General features: G+C 38.3%; 1 long non-coding RNA gene across 2 annotated transcripts in view; it reads left to right on the top strand.

Moving 5' to 3' along the window:
* LOC138685150 (uncharacterized) overlaps positions 1–18543 on the top strand; it is a 138028-nt gene that overhangs the window by 30791 nt on the left and 88694 nt on the right. For both annotated transcript variants that reach the window (XR_011324417.1, XR_011324416.1), the window contains 3 exons: positions 171–341; positions 3805–3843; positions 14778–14934. This is a non-coding gene — a long non-coding RNA (uncharacterized lncRNA). The remainder of the gene's footprint in view (positions 1–170; positions 342–3804; positions 3844–14777; positions 14935–18543) is intronic.

Here is an 18543-nt window from a genome sequence, read left to right as displayed (position 1 = left end):
CGAGCCCTGTACAGTGATCTCCATGCATGGTCTCATGCTGCATGGAGTGTTCCACCATGGTAATGCTTCATGACCTGTAACATTGGCTCACCTGCAAATCCCAAGAGTACTGAATTGAAAATGAGCAGGAAATAGTATGTATTAACAAATTGCATGACCTATTTTTACAGCAATCAGAATAGTTGTCAAAAGACGAAGTAGTGAGTTTTGGGAAATGGCTAAGAAACTTAATAAAGCGGAGTGGTTTATCAGTCTGGCTGAGACAGCTAATGCGGATGCATTATAGAGCTGAAGTTGATCCAAATGAGGCCCTTGGCATGTGCAACTACCGGGGGGAAGAAGTAAGTGGCACTTCCAATTTTAAGAACTTGAAGTTCTTATGATACTGTATATATTTAATCTGTCTGCTACTAATTTTAGGAATTACTTGTTTAAAATTTTGTTCATTGCCAGTTAGAATAATTCACTAATGAACTCAGCAGTGCATCTACATTGGGCTATATAGTCTTAAATCATATTATTGGTTTAGAGTATCTGAACTAGTGGATATTTAGATAATGCCTTTGAAGAGCAATAAGAAAATGGGAGAAAATATTTTATATTTTTATTTAGATTTTAGTCATTTGTATGAGAAGACTTTGAAATCTCCATTCAGATCAAGTATATCAGGTATTACCATGCAATAGAACAAAACCTTTTACTGAGATCCAAGGAGGTGGTCTTAGTGAGCTACAGAAGATCAGAGTGGGACCAGTGCAAGGCACAGGGTCTTGTAACAAACCTTGAGTTCAGTTAGGGTTATTATAATCAGAGTTTCTCAAGTTGGAAACCAATATGTGGTGTGCTGGGACTGTACCAGTGGTAACTGAATGCACAAATAACACTTGTTGAAGCACGGGATAATTTTCTGCAACCATCTGAACAAAATTAGGAAGTTTTATTTCTGTTTATGCAGTTTAATTTCCCTCTGGCCCAGTCCCCCCTGCCCTGAAGCACACCCCTCCCCTGAAGCGTTACACCAGAAATACATTTGCTGAAGTCAATGGCAAAAATTAATGTGACCTAATGTGAGAAAACATAAGCAGATTCCTACACCTTGACTATAAAAAGAAGACAATATGAGCAAATATATTTGCGTTTGTGGTGAGATTCAGGCAAAGCTCTGCAGCGCTTCCAGTATCAAATCTGCCACCTTCACAGTGCCATGGTAGGCTTGAAATGACCAGGAGAGAAGAGTTCACTCCCCAGTCTACTTGAATGGATCCAAGCCCATGTTGTAACTTCTACTGTATTTGTGTTACTCTGTACTCAGGCTCTTGACAATACATTGTCGAGAGGTTGGGTTTTTGCTGCTTAAAAATAGGGAAGGGAAGTGTTTCTAGTGTGAAAAGTCAAGGAAGAAAGGAAACTCCATTGTGATTGTGGGTTTTCCTTAACTGCTGCTAATCCAAGGCAGTTTTATCATCACTAAAATCTTGGTTTCATTCTAAAGGAAAGTTGCAATTAACTATTTTGATTGTGTTTTCTAGTATCTGCGTGTGGTTAGAGGTAGCTGAAAAACATTTCAAAGTTGTTTCTGTTTTGCAGAGTTCAAATTGATCAAATTTGATTATTTCTTTTTTTTTTTAAAATGGCAACAAACCAGATTTCCTTGGAAAAGGGAAATGTTGGAAAAGGAAGGTGTTCTGTTTCAAAGAAAGTTTGTTATTGCTTTACTTGAACCTAATTTTCAGTGAAGGAAAACATTGCTCAAAACAGTGTTTCAATAAGGCCTCTATTTTTAATTTTTTTGAGCTTTGTTCTTCCTTAAATCAAACTTCATTATTCATTTGAAATGCATGAATCATTTTTATGAAATGTTAGAGTTAAGTGTCAGGTTATCCCTGAGAGCATAATGTCACTGTCATCGATGTAGAGTTCTGTGGAGAATAACACTTAACCATCTCATATGGAGTGCTCTGCCAAATAGTCCTCAAGACCTCCTTATTCATCCCATAGCAACCACTGGTAAGCATTTATGAAGCAAACTAATTCAGAATTTACTGTTTCCTATTAAAAAGGTGGTTTTCTTCCTTATAGTGAATTATGCAAATGAGACATCATTATTCCTTCCCAGGAAGAAAACAAAACAGAAAAATAATGAAATGGACAAAGAACTTGCTTCTCGCAATGTGCCTGTGATTGCTAGAGTCAGAAATATAATTGACAGAACAATTATACTTTCATTTCCTTGAACCATTCTTTTCCATGCCACTTCAAATCTGACTTTGGCAGGTCAAAGAAAATAACTGCGTGAGCCGATGTACTGCAATCAGACTGTGCAGCCTGGCACAACCCTCTCCCAAAAAGTCACTTTGTAGGGGGTTTGCTTTTCCACTGCATTTGACAATAATGTGAATGAGAGCTTTGACTCCCTGTTGGCTTACGGTGGTGAGCCACTCTTTTCAGGCAGTCTCCTGTCAACTGAAGATTTAAAAAAAAACCCAAAACCCAAAAAACCACCACCCTACAAATAGCATATAATAATGTTTACGTAAGGGTAGTTGCTTCTTCCAGGGCCTAATAATGTGTTAAACATGATACATTTTTTTAAGCAATGCCTAAGTAATAATTTTTTTTAAGCTTAAAGCTAGGTAATTTTTATTCATTTTAAGTCAATTTCTACTGCTACAAAATGCCTACTTTGTATTGGCAGGTGTGAAATAACCAAATGTCAGGTTTGAATCTTGCAAGCTTGTTTTACATAAATTCTCATGTGCCCACACGTGGTGACTGAAGGCAGTGGGTCACGCACACACAAAGAATCTGGGTCAGACTATTAAATTACTGAAATCCAAATTCCACTCTCCATTAGAGCTGAACGTGTCTCTGAAATGTCTGAAGGACACAAAATCCAATCAGTACAGGTGAGCAATGCTACTTATTCCCATCTATAACCGAAACTGTGGAGTTCTTCCCTCCTGGGGAATTATGCTTTTGCCTTATAGAGACAGTCAGTCTTCAGCCTTCCTCTCCAAGCACAGCAAGCCAGTGTTGGTACAGCTGATTTCTAAGCAAGGAAATGGGCTTCCTGCAAAAGGTACTGAGATGCACTGGTACTGTTAGAAATAAAATACAGACCCGTGTTATACTGAAATGACTTGGAGACATAGAACAAGCTTGCTTTTATCGTAATTTGTATGACTTCAGCGGTGCTACAATTGCAACAAAAAGATGTTGGCATGCAGTAAAGTAAATGTTTCCGTTTAGACTGACCCAAATCCTGCTGAACTACACATGACATTGGTGAAATGCAGATGTTTGTTTTGCTCATCAAAAATGTTTGTCTTCTAAGTTCAGAAATAACATTTACTTTCTTTCCTTTTTGTCCCTCATGACAGATGCTACTTGTAGAAAGTATATACTTATTTTATGTAAAGTTAAATGAAGCAGCAACTACAAATGACCTTTTTACTCTCTCATTTGCTCTAATATTATTTTTATGTATGTGATTTTGGTACACCTTTAAAATTCCTTTCTGGGTTTATTTAAAATATGAACATCTATGCATACTTATGTTATACTGTCATTTAAAAAGTAATGCAGTATCATATTTTTCCTCACTAAAATTAAGTGTGTAAATAATAGACAAAGTACTGTAGTCATATCCTGAAGCCATGAAAGTTTTAGTGATGATTAACCAATTATAGTTGCCACACAGGCAAAGACAGATCCAAAATTCCTTCCTGTCAATAGGTTTTGATTTATGCCCTACATAAAAATAGATGTCCTTCACTAACATTTGTGGTGCTTCTTGTCCCTTAGGTACTGATGCCTGTTTATAATGGATCCCAAGTTTTGAAGGTATGTTCTTCAAATTCCCATCTGTTACAACAAATCACTTGCCATATGGGGTTGCTTCTGCTGTACACAGGAAAACAAATGCAGTGGTGGAGTAAATCATTTATGTTCCGACTTAGCAGAAAATGTCTTAAAACAGTGTTATTTGCATTGTCTGAGGAAGGAAGGAGCAAGCTAGCAATAAACGAACATACGATCAGACTAAACTGTCCTTCCATGGCTGTGCCCTCCTTGAGCATTGCCATGAGGCACCAAACCCCTTTCTTCCTTCTCACCTAGCCAGGCTCTAGTGCTTCCCAAATTCAGGATAGCAAAACTGGTAAGCAGATCAGGTAAGATTCCTACCAAGGGGTCCAAAGTTTGAGGTTAAATGCTTTCCTTTCTCCCAGACCCCTTCTGTGGTAGGCGTTGGGGATGAGCGTGCTCGTGGTGGGAATGTAGATGTGTCCCGGGCAGCTGTCAAATGAGCTGTTGTGTCTATTTGGTCATCTGAAGCCTTTTTTTTAATCATGATCGCCGCTTTTCTTCAGCTCAGAAAAGTAGTAGTGTGAAGAAAGGCATTTAGCGTGTACCTAAGTCTCTAAAAAGTCAAATAGAACTTTAAATAATGCCCATAATGGAGTGTGTCGTTTCTAAATACAGATGCTATATTTTATACATTAGGGACCTATGGTATCCAAAGGCCAACTAGCTTTCTGCAGAGTGTATTTGAAGTCTTGGTGTGCATGCTGGATATTGCATTCCCCAGAGTCTTTCTGTAAGAACAGCAGGAGAATTTTATTATGAAAGTAAGAACTAGGTGGCTCATTACCTTTGTGGTACATCATTCCCCATAGGATTGTTTGCTGAATGATTCCAGTAGTTTTGCTCCAACACCCTTGCTTGTGAAGAGATGCTCTCTCTAAATTGTTGATTAATGGCATTAATAGGTTGACCTTTTTTATTGTATTTTCATCCTTCTTAAATTTTTTTTAAGTAGCTTATTACAGATTATAGTCATGTAAGTGACATATAGTGATCTTAACTCCGATTACTTTTATCCATTTTTATGCCTCCTAGGCTTTCTGTAAGGGCTTCCACTTGGAGGTTGATACTTTTTAAAAATCAGTGTAATTCCATTGACCAGAGTGCTCTCATGCCAGACAATGAGAAGTAAATTTTCTGGAGTCTGTGAAACTATGCTGACATGGCATCTGACCAGATGTACTTGGTAACAGCTCACAAATAGGGTATTAATTAGAAGAGCGTGTCAGATTTGATAACAAAGAAAAGCAGAAATATTTGCTCCTCTCCAGACAGGTTGAGGAGGTGTCTATGACTCACATGGTAAGTTTATGACTGGGCAGCAATGACATAGTTTCCAGAGCAGTATTTATATACAGCTTCAAAAGAATGGAAACAAAAAGTTGAGTAGAGATTCTTGCCCTAATACTTCTGTATTGCGCAGTACTTTCCCAATTCCAGCAGTCACTGTGTGCCACTTGGATTCCACTGCTAAAACAGCTTAAATGTTGCTCTAAATGGCATACGTCCATGTTGGGGATCCTACGGGGCTGTGAGGACAAAGTCTGCTTAGCAGGCTTTCACAGAAATCCCAGGGAGGTCCCTGTTGTCTCAGCCGCATCCTTATGTCAGCCATACAGGTGATGACTATGGTAAAGGTTAACATACTGCTTGCATGTTGCTGACGATCTTCCTATGCTCATTCCTTTTATGGATGGATTTATCTTTTAGGGTGGTTTTTCTAAGCCTAAAGCAATCCCAGTTCAGGGAGAATTTGTCCCAGAATCCCTGTATCTAAAACCATAGACTGTAACTTCTTGAAAACAAAGCATTCTGAGATGACATCATGCTGGCAAAGTCTCTTTGATTGAAATATTTTCTAGCTGGAATCTTTTCAAATGAGGAATGTAATGATGTATTTATACCTATCCATGAAAGATTGAATAGGATAGCAATGGTAGAAGGTTATCTCTAGGGGCAGTCCAAGGACTAAGCTGTGCAAAATTGCCTGTGCTCAGATAGTTTCTATCAGTGGGTATCCAGAGTAACTCATGAGTTGCCTAGCTCACACAAACTCATGCAAAGATGTCTGTAGCCCAGCCTAATACAAGCAGGATCTTATATTAACAGTGTATGTGTGGTGAGAGAGAAAAAGATAGTTTTAAAAGTATATATAAAATAATTAGTTTTGATATAAAGGACAAGGTTCTGTTGCGCCCTGCTCTGGCTACATGAACTTGCAGTAGAGGTAACTTCTGCCTGTGAACTGCCACGTGCTTGCGCAGTATAATGTCTGGAGGCGTTTCAGATGCCTTCCTGACGGGAGACCTTATGTGGGGAGGTGAAATGGCAGACAGTGTTGGCAGGTTGAAGGACATGGCCACCAGGTCCTTATGACACTGGATGTGGTAAGAAGTGCTTGTGGCTATTTGTTAATTGTGTAGGAGTGCTTTTGAGCTTGCTCTTCCCGGTCTTTCAAACAAGCCTGCCTTGAGAAGGATGGCTTGGAAAAGCTGGATCCTCTACTCTCATTAAAATCCCTCTACCCTGTGCTGCTTACAGGGACAGAATTTTGGCCATGAGCCTTCAAAGTTAGTTGTCTGAGTCCGAGAAATCTCTAGTGGTAAACTAAGAAACCTAGAAGATAGGAGGTTTGGACAGATAGCTCTCTCCTGTCCCTGTCAAATGTTTTTAAGGTCAAACAGTTTGATGTTTGTCTTATGAGCAAGGAACAGGCAAGCATAACTCTCTTTATAGGGGTATGTTCTACTATTTCTATGATCGTTTGGATAGATTTCAGACAGTTTTAATTCACTTTACACTAACGCTGCAGAGTTGTTTTCAGCCTTTACCTGTTGAGTCATGGGATTTCCTTCTCGCTTTGTCTAGAGGTTGTAGTGGCACAATCAGAGAAAGGGTCCTAAAAGCCTACCTCTGTGTCTGTAACCTGCAAAAAGAAAATCAGCTTCAACCTTGGAAACACTCAGGTATTCACTTAATATGCACTCGAATTGTTCCACTGACTTTACTGAGAACACTCATGTATTTTAAGTTGAGCATGTGCCTGATTACCTTACTAAATCAGGGTCCATATGCATAAAATTAAGAATATGTGTAAGTGCCTGTGTATTCAGGGCCCTAACGGAAACCATAGTAAAATAAAGAGTTGCACTTTTACATTCATTAACTGAGCAAAAATCTCACTGAAGTCGGTAGTCATTTTGCTGAGTAAGTCCAAGAGGCATCTGGCCCATACAGCTCTCATCTCCAGCTGTGATTCTTCATGTACAAGAGTTAAAATACAGCACTGATGCACCAGGGTGCAAGCGAGGAAAAAGAGGTCTAATCAGGCTGCCACAAAAATCCCACAGCAATTTGCCATGTCTGTGAGAAGTTCTAAACCAAGGTTTTAGAATGGAACAAAATATTCAATTTATTCAGCAGAATAAAAGCAAGCAATACAATTCATTGGTTAATATGACCTTCTAATGCACAGAGATAGAGCCCAATGTTGTTTCATTGTAGGCAATGGGTGTCTCACTGAGGGACAGCACAACTGTGACAAAATACATCTAACTTAGTTCGTAAGTTAAAAAAGACCCAAACATATAAAACCATGTGGGACAACATAAAATCACACCAACAAACAGGGTTGTAATAGAATCATTCGATTCACTAACAGACACTTAAGGAATGCTCATGGAAGGAAGAGCTCCAGATGTCATTTTTATATATCTCTCCAGGTTCCCCTTAATATGAAAAATCAGACATGCCTGTATCAACCCCCCAAATCTCAGCCTTCTGCAGGTACTGAAAGGCACAGAGCTTTTCTTTCTTTTAAATGGTGCTAGTGGGAGAGGAAGGCAAAGGGCTGATCTTTGAAGTAGGGCTGGATGCAGTAGTACTTAAGTTTATTTCATATGCAGAGGAGCCCAAATGGCTTAGGTCAATAGGTTGCACCTCCTTTTGCCTGGTAGTTAACCCCTACCCCTAAGGTGTGGTATCTTGCCCAAAGAGAGGATCAGATCTCTCGCTGATTTAGGGCTCACACAGTTACCTGGAGATGCTGTGGACAGTTCTGAAATATTCAGAGATAAATATGTTTTTCCCCCCCGCCCTTCCCTCATTAAAGCTGTGCTGTAAGAAAAGTCTCCCTTGGGCTACTGGTCTTTCTCCAGGCAAAGTTTGCTGGTGGCAATCATAGAGATGGTGGTGAACTCCTCCAGGCAAGCAACAAGATCCAAGTTCTTCAGGTGGTTAAGGGAGGGTGGTGTTTTATAATGATCTAATTTGAATGGGCCTCTATTCAGTCTACTGACTTTTGAGGCTTGTTCCTTACGTTTCAGTTTCTCTCCAAGTTTTGTAAAGTGATCTATCTAGCTGGGGAGAGTAGTTTACATCAGACAGTAGGAAGCCAAGGAGTTGGTTATTGCAATGCCAAAGCCAAGTCTCCCTTCTGGATCTCGCTGTGCTTCACAAACACACTTGAATTGATTTTCCTCAAGAAAAGGAGTGTGTGTTTGTGTCTCAGGGTGGGAGGGCTCTGAGGCGTACAGAGAGGCACTGGCCATCATGTACAATGCCATTCTTCTAGACAGAGTTTGGTGAGCTACAGGAAGATCTGCTGTGGCATCGTCTGGGCTGAGCAACTGCCAATCCAGAAAAAAGTGTCATTAATCTGGGGTCTTTATTTTATTCTCTAATTCTTGGTTGTTTTTTTTTCCTAAATTGTCATGTTGCTATGTATAGATTTATCTTGTAACCAGTAAGCGTGCCCTGTTCAGAGCAAGGTGGTAGCTCCACCTATTCAGGATAAACATGTAAACTCTCTCTAAACTCAGGACAGGTTTATCTAAGGATTCTCTATGTGATAGTAGCAGCTTGGGACTGTCTCATTGCTAGAAATGGGGTATGAAGGAACAACCTGCCTGCAGAGTTAGATATGACTGAGTAGAAATCCCTGTTGCTAATTCACAACCAAGATTTTTCTGGTAAAATAGAAATTAGACCTTTGTAACAGATCAAAAAACAAAGAAGGAAATGTGTTATTTGGTTACAATTCACTGGGCAATACTGCTGTCTCATATGGCCACAAAAGACTAGGGAGATTATTAAAAGTATCTTCAATTGCAAAGAGATGATAAAAAAGGCAAAGGAAAGGACAATGATGTTTGAATCTTTCCTATATTATGGTACTACCTTGTGACTATGCAAAGTTATAAAAGAAAGAAAAGAATGTGATGGTTATTACGTATGTGGCATTAGCATAGCAACATTGTTTGTGATTTAAAGTAGAAGAGTGATACTGTGTGAGTCAGCAAAAAGAGCAATGATAGGAGACTGGGGAGACAGATGAGTCAGAGAAGCTGTTTGTGTCAGAAGTCTGAAGAAAATTAAAGAAATGCTGAAAATAAAGTCTCTCAAATGTTAAATTGCACAGTAATAGTTTATATAACGTTATAGAGTTCATAAAGTTTTTTGTATTATTTATGGTCCTAATAATCATATAAGCATTATGTTTTTTAAAAAAAATTATTTTCAATAATGCAAAAGAAACTGTTGAAACAACAGCTCTCAGAAAACTGAAAGCAAATACTTATTAAATTCAGAGTAGGCTATGGTAGTTCAAAGACATCAGTTACCTTGTTTATACTCTGTAATTAACTTCATAAAAGATAGTAATTCCCACTTTTTTGAACCAAAGAAGTTTCCATAAATTGTGGGTAGGCTGATCTTTTTTTTAAACGTGAACTTCTAGTAATTGTAGTTTTTCTTATGTTTTCTAATCCCAATATTAAATTAAAGTCGTTATCTAGTTTGTGACTCTCAACTACATTACTTTCTGTCCCCTAGTGTGAGAAGCAGATTTCTCAGTTTGACTTGAGGTTGAAAAGCTTGTTGTCTTTGCTGGGAATGGAAACTTCACAATAGCTCAGTGTTTCCCTTCCACAGCCTGCAGGAAGGGGAGGTGGTGTTTCAGCCAGTAAAAACTTTTGGATGTTTTGGAGGGGAACGGAGCAGCTCGTACTGCCCACATTTGGCTTGGACACTGGGAGGGTAGAGGTGCAGAGCCTGTGCACCCACCAAGGTAAAGCATATTGGCAGCAAAAGCACTGTCTGCAGTAGTAGGCTTAGAAAAGATCTAGGCAGGAGGTGTAGCCTAGTGAAAAAATTTGATAAACACTAAGTTTGGAAGGAAAAGGGAGGGTAGGAGTTATCAGTTGGGTAGCTTATGCAAGTATGAAATTGATGCAGTTGGAGCTGGTGGAGTGAGAAAGCAAGCAAGAGAAGACATAAGGTGAAATGGAATATAAAGGAAGGAGATTATTGCTGGGAGTTAGTAGACCAGGAGATGGAGAAACAGAGGAGAAGCAATGGGAAACAAGAAGAATGCTCTGAGGCACTTGCAAGAAGGATATGACATAGAACTAAAGGTTAATAAGAAGTAATGACAGAGCTTTGTCTTTAGTTTGTTTGGTTTTTTTTTTCCCATTGTAGTTGTATTTCTCTTTCTGCATGTTTTAAATTTTTGTGGCTGGCAGCAGTAAAATGCCAAAACTTGCAGTCTTGGCTTCTTTACTCTTGATGTGGTAACTTAACATGCAACTTACTCTGCAGTTATTAGTAAAAATTGCAAGATGGAACAAATACTGTTTTTATGGTAACCACAATAAAAACAAACAGGAACATAGTTTTAGGAAATGAGATGAGGTTTCAAAGCAAGATGTTTATGTGTTTAGACAATTTGGCTTGTTTTACATGAGGATCTTCTTTCTGAGGTGTGCTGGTTTTGGCTGGGATAGAGTTAATTTTATTCACAGTAGCTAGTGTGGGGCTATGTTTTGCATTTGTGCTGGAAACAGCATTGACAATTTGGGGATGTTTTCGTTACTGCTGAGCAGTGCTTACACAGAGCCAAGACCTCTTCTGCTTCTCACCCCACCCCACCAGTGAGGAGGCTGGGGCTGCGCAAGAAGTTGGGAGGGGACACAGCTGGGACAGCTGACCCCAACTGACCTAAGGGATATCCCAGACCATACGACATCATGCTCAGCCTATAAAGCTGGGGGAAGAAGAAGAAGGAGGCGGGGGGATGTTCAGAGTGATGGTGTTTGTCTTCCCAAGTAACTGTTACCCGTGATGGAGCCCTGCTTTCCTGGAGATGGCTGAACACCTGCCTGCCGATGGGAAGTGGTGAATGAATTCCTTGTTTTGCTTTGCTTGCGTGCGTGGCTTTTGCTTTACCGGTTAAACTGTCTTTAGCTCAACCCATGAGTTTTCTCACTCTTACCCTTCTGATTCTCTCCCCCATCCCACCGGGGGGGGAGTGAGCGAGCAGCTGTGTGGGGCTCAGTTGCCAACTGGGGTTAAACCATGACATGAGGACACCCCCCAACCCCCCTCCAATCTTTTGAGAGCAAGATGACTAACTAGTTTTCTCAAAGAGACATTCTGCAACTTTCCCTAGATGCAAGTATACTTCTAGAAAGTTTTGAATTACTAAGAGGTAAACTGATTAAATTTATCTTAAATGCCCCCCTTTCTGCAGGTTAGAAGATGGATCCCCTGTTTTTGGTGTGTGACGCAGAATGGTATGAGACCTGACCTTTTAATGACTTTTGTCAATTCAGTTGAGTAACTTCTACTCAGGTTTTATTTACTTCTGCAGTGTCTTGCTTAATTTATTTTGTGAATCTTTCTATTTTTTTTTGTTTTGTTTTAAAGTCATGGTTTTTAATTTCAGTTTTTCAAATGCCTCAGCAGTAACTTCTGTTATTCTTGACATTTCTGTGTCACCATAATATGAACTGCTGCAGTGGGAAACATAATCCTCTAATCTGGCTAGCTCAGATGTATTGTTCATATAGAGACATTTTCTAATTCAGTGTATTTATTAACAACTCTGAGCACTCTGTTCACTCTGGCATCTGCATTGGGAATGGTTTTCTTAATGGAAACTGTAGTTAGACCAGCAGGCTTATGCCTATAATTTATTTCACTAACTGGAATAACAGTGCTGGTTCATATGATTATAGCATTGAACGTTCTACCTTTTGGTTCAAGAAGCTATAAAATATACATACATGTGTGTATATATATGTGTGTATATATATATTCAGATTGCCAGTAAATCAACTCTTTTATTGAGAGGGCTCATCTGAATATTAATCCAAACTCTCCTAAGTTTTCTGGGGAATCCTAGAAATAATTTGTGATACCTGTTCAAGAAAGCCAACTATTTTGGCAGTTTCAGGTTTTCAGATGAGTATTCATTTTTCTGTAGAAACAGATTTTGCCATGATATTTTTTCAGAACCTCAGTTTTAGGAAATGGAACATTTCTGACCAGTCTTAGTATTTAATTACTTTATTTCTCATCTATTACCCCAAAAGCTTATGCTGAGTTGCTGTCCCTGGGTATCCTAACTGTGAGCCTAATGTGACAATTGATTGTATTCAGGTCTAGCGCGGACAGAAGTTTGGACTGTGAGATTTGTCACTGTTTTGGTGGGCTGTGTGTTTCAATAGTATCTTCTTTTCAAAAGTGTAATAATTTTGTGCTTTTCTGTCACTTCAGTGATGTTATATAAAGCTGCCTCCAGGATGTACTTTTAGAAATGGTGCCTGAGTTATTAGCCCATTAATGCATAGTTTGCTAATGGCCACTGTTGAAGTCAGAAAACTGGTCTGGATGAGTTTGCAGGATAACTGATCTGCCACTTAGGCTTTCATTTGAGTGCTAAAAAGGACACATAGCAAAGAGTGACTACATAATACATAGAAATACTCTTATAAACTTGACTAATATCTGGATGTGCAGATATGTTTAGTAAAATCAAAGCACATTGCTTCTCAAGCAGGTATGAAATCCCAGGATGGAGTGGAAGATTATTAGTGATATGATTTAATTTAGACAGTCATACAGTTGAACTAGAGATTAATGGCAAATACTGTCATGATCTTTAGACAGAAGACTGAATCGTCAATATAGGAAATACAATACTGTATCTCCATGAAACTAAGAATCATCCTACTACGACTGTTTTATGCTGGAAGTGTGATAGAAAAGGTGCCTTTATTCCTGTAGGAGCAAAACTTTATTCACTCTGTCCTTCCCCTCAAAAAATCCAAAGTAAAAAAGGCTTTATGCAGTTTCCCAGAACGAAACAGAGGATGAAAACATCCCTCAAGCTGCAAAGCAAGAAGAAAGGTCCTTAGCGCTATATGAAGTTTTCTATTACCAAATGCTCTGAAATCTAAAAATTAAAAACAAGAGCAAATATTATTTGTATTTATCTGTATGTGCTATATTATAAACACATGCTCAAAGCTTTAATTTTTTTTTTGAGAAATACTCATTAATAACTATGATTAATTGTAAAAATAATATAGTCTGATTGGGAAAAAGATAAGGTTATAACATGCAATTGTTTTGAAGACTGGAAAATTGTTTTTCTCAAAAGTTGGCACATTTATTAGAAAGCCCTTTGATGTTTTAACACCAAGCTCTCGGAGAAACTAATCAGTGCTAGTTGGTTTCATCCTTCATTGACAGTGGCATTTCAGATTTGGCAGTGTATGGAGAACTGTTTTTGGCTGAAGTTGTTGGTGCAGTCACTGAACGATGCTATTGCTGTAAAGAGAAAATAATTTTATTGGTGGGCTACCAAGGATTGCACTGAAATCACAGAAGAAATATCTGTGCATGTTGCAACATAACATGCTAAAAAAACTCAAGGAAATTACTGCAAAAAGGTATATTTTGACAATCTTGGAAATAAAGGGAGTCTTTGCTAACAGTGTTTCCGTTGCACTGTTACCGGGTGCTCTTGTTCCTCGGTAGCTTCAAGACATCTGTCTTGTATCCTTAAATCTGTATCAGTTTCAAATTATTCTTTGTTGCTACAATGCCTCTTGAACCTTCTCTCTTCATCTCATGATTTCCCCTTAATATTTTCCCAGTTTACCCACCTTGTTTCTTTCTGTATCTCTGTGCTATTCCCTCCACATGCTAAAGACTGGCAATGCCAACCTTGCACATATCTATTTGTTACCATCTCCATCTTCTCTACTTAAATTTTCTTGGAAAGCTGTACATCAATGCTTCTAATAATAATCATTGTTTGAGAGTCCTGTGACATCCGAAAGAACTAGAAATATGTGGTTATACATGTATACATCTTCAATTTACTGATATATTGCTAAGGGTAATTTTGTACAAAATGAAAAACCAAAAGCTACTTAAGATACTCAGACTTGGGTAAATGTTAGCATTCAGATATTTCCTTTTGTAGCAAGTTAACGCTTAATATAGCTACGATATGAAATTCACTGGGCTTGAGTACTCAGCACTTGTCCATTGTATTTATAATTTCTGTTCTCACTGACCCTTTCTAGGGAGTCATTGAGCCCAGTGCAATAATTTGCTGCAAATAGCCCTTATTCAATGAGGAATTGCTCATGAGAATTATGAATTCACATAGTGATAGCTCTTACAGGATCAGATCTAATAAAAGGTCACATGATACAATTTCTTATGTAAATGAGTTTTCCAGACCATTTCTCTCTTCCTAGTTGCACTGTTACCTATGCTGCCACCATACTCCAAAGAAATTGATTATTCTTCCATTTCTTTACTTTAAATGAAATGTTTACTGAACCTAATTGATACCCCAATGTCTCTTTTTGCAGGGCAAGGAGAATTGTGCAAGAGTAATTCAGTCTATTAGGTTCTTCACAGCCATTGTGTTTGACTGCGCCCTACTGACATTGTATTTTTTTCTGAAAAATATTGGAAATCATTCTCACTGATGGGAAGCAATGAGTCAATCATGTGAGAGACAGTGGATTCAGTAAGCTCAATGCAAATTATTGTAGAAAGTTTTAAAAGTGTCTTTGTCCATAAAATGTCAGAGCTTTTTTTTCCTCCTCAAGGTTACTTTGAAAGCAGATATTTGGAGGCTGCTATGCACTCTTGATGATTCTGAGAACCAGTGAAGAAAGAAAATAAATATCTACAGTAAGAGACAAGCAAGCAATGGGAATGACTAGAAAAGGTGAAGAGAGGTGCAGTCAATTTTGTGGATTTCAGGTAAGCTGGTGTAGGGTTTTTAAGTCTGCTCCTGTAAAAGGGGACCTTTGGGTCTTAGAGACCCTGATAGGCCTTTTAGGCAAAAGGGGAAACAAACGCATTGCCAGTTTCTTGCTCTTTCACCCTGGCAATCCACAAGAGCAAATGTTTCATGCCAGTCAGCAACAATTCCTGTAATGCAAATGCATAAGTAAGCCCACTGGCTACTTCGGCCATCCTATGGAGGTTTTAATTTTGGCTAATGCTAATGTGTGTACTGTTTAGAATTTGGTCCCATCAGTGTTGTATTGAGCTCTACTTGTTACAGTGACAATGTCCTAAGGCTGTGTCTATCTTTCCATCTTAAATCCCTCTTCTGTATGAATGAATGCCTCATTTATTTTGGCTAAAGTTTGCCCATGTAGTCTCAGTCCATGAGCCACTCGCGTTCCTCTGCTCTTCAATAGTTTGGTTCATTCAGGGGATAAAATCTGAATAAATTTCAGATTTTTTTTTCTTGGATTGGTATAGCATAAATTACTTAAAAATACACTAGCTATTAATTTTGAACGTTAGTTAATTGTACCTTGGTCTCTATTTTACTACTGATTCATAAATTTAATGGACTACATTCCTATCTTGGTTTGACAGCATATAAAGACTGAGCATTAAATGTAAACTGTGGTTGTAGAATGATATTCCTTGATAACAGAATGGTTTTTATTTTGGTGAAGGGACTATTCCTAAGGAAGCCGATTAGGGAGGAAAATAGAGACATGAGAGAAATACTGTTGTTCATTTTTCCCCACCATCTGCCAGAGTAATCTTTGTGGTCATGACCGTTGTAATACATTCATGTGCAAGGTATTTCGTGGTGTGAAATCTTTATTTCCTTCTGATTACTATTTCTCTTCTCTTTGTAGCCTTTAGAAAATAAAAATCAAAACTGATGAGAATCAAACTACAGAATATGGGAAAAGCTGAAAGTACACTGCCTTTCTACCAATTTCCTGACAAATGAGATACTGTACTCCCGAGTCTTTATTTTTCAGACAAAGGCTGTGAGAACAGCAAGTGGCACAACGTGATTCTCTTCTTGTGTCAGTTACTTTAGTGAAAATGGAAAATAGTGGTACTGCAGCCCATGAGTACCCTTGAAACGGTCAAGAGTTGCAAATGTACGAGACACTCTGCTCCGCATAGCTGGTTTATGTACGCACACCATCTCCCGAAAACTGCTCTGCTGAGCTCAGTAATTTTCTTCCCACTGTGAGGAGATGTTATAGAGGGTTGTTTATTATAAACTTTAATAGAATTGAAAGCCAAAGTATACAGACACCTTGTATCGGAGATGGCCTTATGATGAAAGTGCACAGTATGCCTTGTTTTTGGGATATCTGAATATAGACTTCTATATTCAGTGAAGAGTGTAACAAGGCTGAAGCACAAGAAATACCACAGCTCTCCAACTGGAAAAAAAAATAGACAAAATCCATAAAAAGAAGGCAATTTAAGTCACCCTTCCGACTTCAGGCCTACTGCTATTCCTTTACAATAGCAGGCTGCATAAGAATAAATGAAATTAACCTGCCATTAAGCAGTTTTTCACAGCTCATGTTTAAAAATTACACTGGTATCAACAGGCAGACATGAAGCACAGGTACTGCTGCAAGCCTGATTGTGTTGTATGACCATGTAATTGTATGTGGTTGGACTTCCTTTTTCTTGTTCTCTTGCTTAACAAAGACTGCAAGTACAACATGAAAAGCTTATGAAGCTTGTGGTCAATCTTGTCTTTATGCATAATCTGATCTTTCTCTTTGTAGTCTTCTGAAATTTGGTGTGTTGGTTATGAAATTCTTGCTGGCCTTTCAGAAGTAAACCCTGTCTCAGTGACAAAGCAATTGTGATTTTCCTGGTTAGATGCTGAAATCGAGTCATGTAGTGAGCAATAGTCAGCTGAATTAACTCTTGGGCTACTAGTGCCTAGAACTTACCATTTTATTGAAGGAATAGTTTCCTAAGGATCACTAAAAAAGCAATTCTGACAATGTTTCTGGCTTAATAAAAAGTAGGAGGGCAGATAGATTCTGTTCTCAAAAAGATTTCCAGCACAGATTCAAACACCACCATGAGGTTCAAATTAAGTCCGTGAGTGTTTCCAGTGTCTTAGGTACTTAAATTCTCAAATTGTAGATCCATTAAAGACAATTTTGGAATTACCTTCACTGGAACCAAAATCGTCTAATTTTTCAAAGCTCAACCATCTTTGGCCTCAGCTTGATTCTTTTTTTTTCTTTTTTCAAAGCTTTTTCTGTCTGCTACACAAGATAAAAAACTGTAATAAGAAAATGTGTAAGGAGAGTGTACAATAGATAAAAGCATAGTTACACAGTGGTTGAGTTTGAAAGATATGCTCAGCCTTCTAATCTGTCTGCTTTCAGCATCATGAAAGACTGTTCTCCACAATAATCTCTTAAGTGGTTTATCTAATGCTGACACTCAGTGTTCATTGGTACAAACAGTGCTAATATCTTGGCTAAACTGATAGTTGGCAAGTTCTGTTAACGTGTTTGAGCTCTCTGTTGTACATAGAGCAGTGTGTGTGGGTGTACCTGCCTCAAAAATGCTTATTAACACAAGAAATATCGAACCAGTCCAAAAAGTTCCTATTCTCCAATTAAAAAAAAAAAAAAGTTTTGAACTAAACCCAAGTAGCATGTAGGATTTTCACTGAATTTAACTCCTGCATATACCTGTCATGTCCTGAAGCAGTCCGTTAAGTGCAATTAGAGAATTATATACAGACTTCTGGCTATGAAGAATGGACTTTAAGCATATGACTTCTGATCAGAAAGTTCTTATGAGGAGTTCTTTTATGGCAAAGAGGAATTTTAGAAATTAGAACTTTTTTCCTTCTCTAATAGGGCGTATTTGGTTGTGCTATTTTAAATAAAAGCCATTGTGAAAGGAATATAATCAGTTGGAGAGGTTATAAGAAGTTAGACCTTTTTTCGAAACAAAACAACCCTGGAATTACAATACATAGGATGTGTTTATAAACTGCCAGCAACTTTTATAATACTGAATAGTTCATGCTAAACTCTTCTTTGTGATAACATTAGGCCAAATTCTCTGCTTGTATTAGGGAATTAAGGTTTCCTGAGAGCTTTGGCCCATCGTGGATTGTAAAAAAGCTTACTAAAGTGTCTACATTTATATATATGCTTTAAAAAAGGGATTTTATTAGACAAGTAAGGGGGTTGAAAACAGTACAAATAAATCATGTTCCCGAGGGTCTAGCCCATTCTTCTTGAGGATATTATCTCAGCGGTACTTACTGCTGTTTGAAAATAAAATGTGGTTTTCATAAGTCATCAGAAACTCTGTTCTGAATAGAGAAATGGAGGACACCCCATTGAATATGAAAATATGTCTTTCTGTATAGTCAGTTTTCAGTGTAGCTAGTTTCACTGCATGATTCTGTAGCAGAGGGAAATGGAGGTAAATTAGCCTTTCAGTAATTGGGTTCAGATTCAGACATTCCACTGTTCAGCTGAACTCAGATTTGAGGTTTTGTACAACTGGTAGTGACTTGTACTTCTGTTGAGACCTTCTCTGTATCTATTT

Source organism: Haliaeetus albicilla, chromosome 4, assembly GCF_947461875.1.
Source record: "Haliaeetus albicilla chromosome 4, bHalAlb1.1, whole genome shotgun sequence".
In the NCBI taxonomy this organism is placed as follows: domain Eukaryota; kingdom Metazoa; phylum Chordata; class Aves; order Accipitriformes; family Accipitridae; genus Haliaeetus; species Haliaeetus albicilla.
This window is presented reverse-complemented; position numbering and strand designations above follow the sequence as displayed.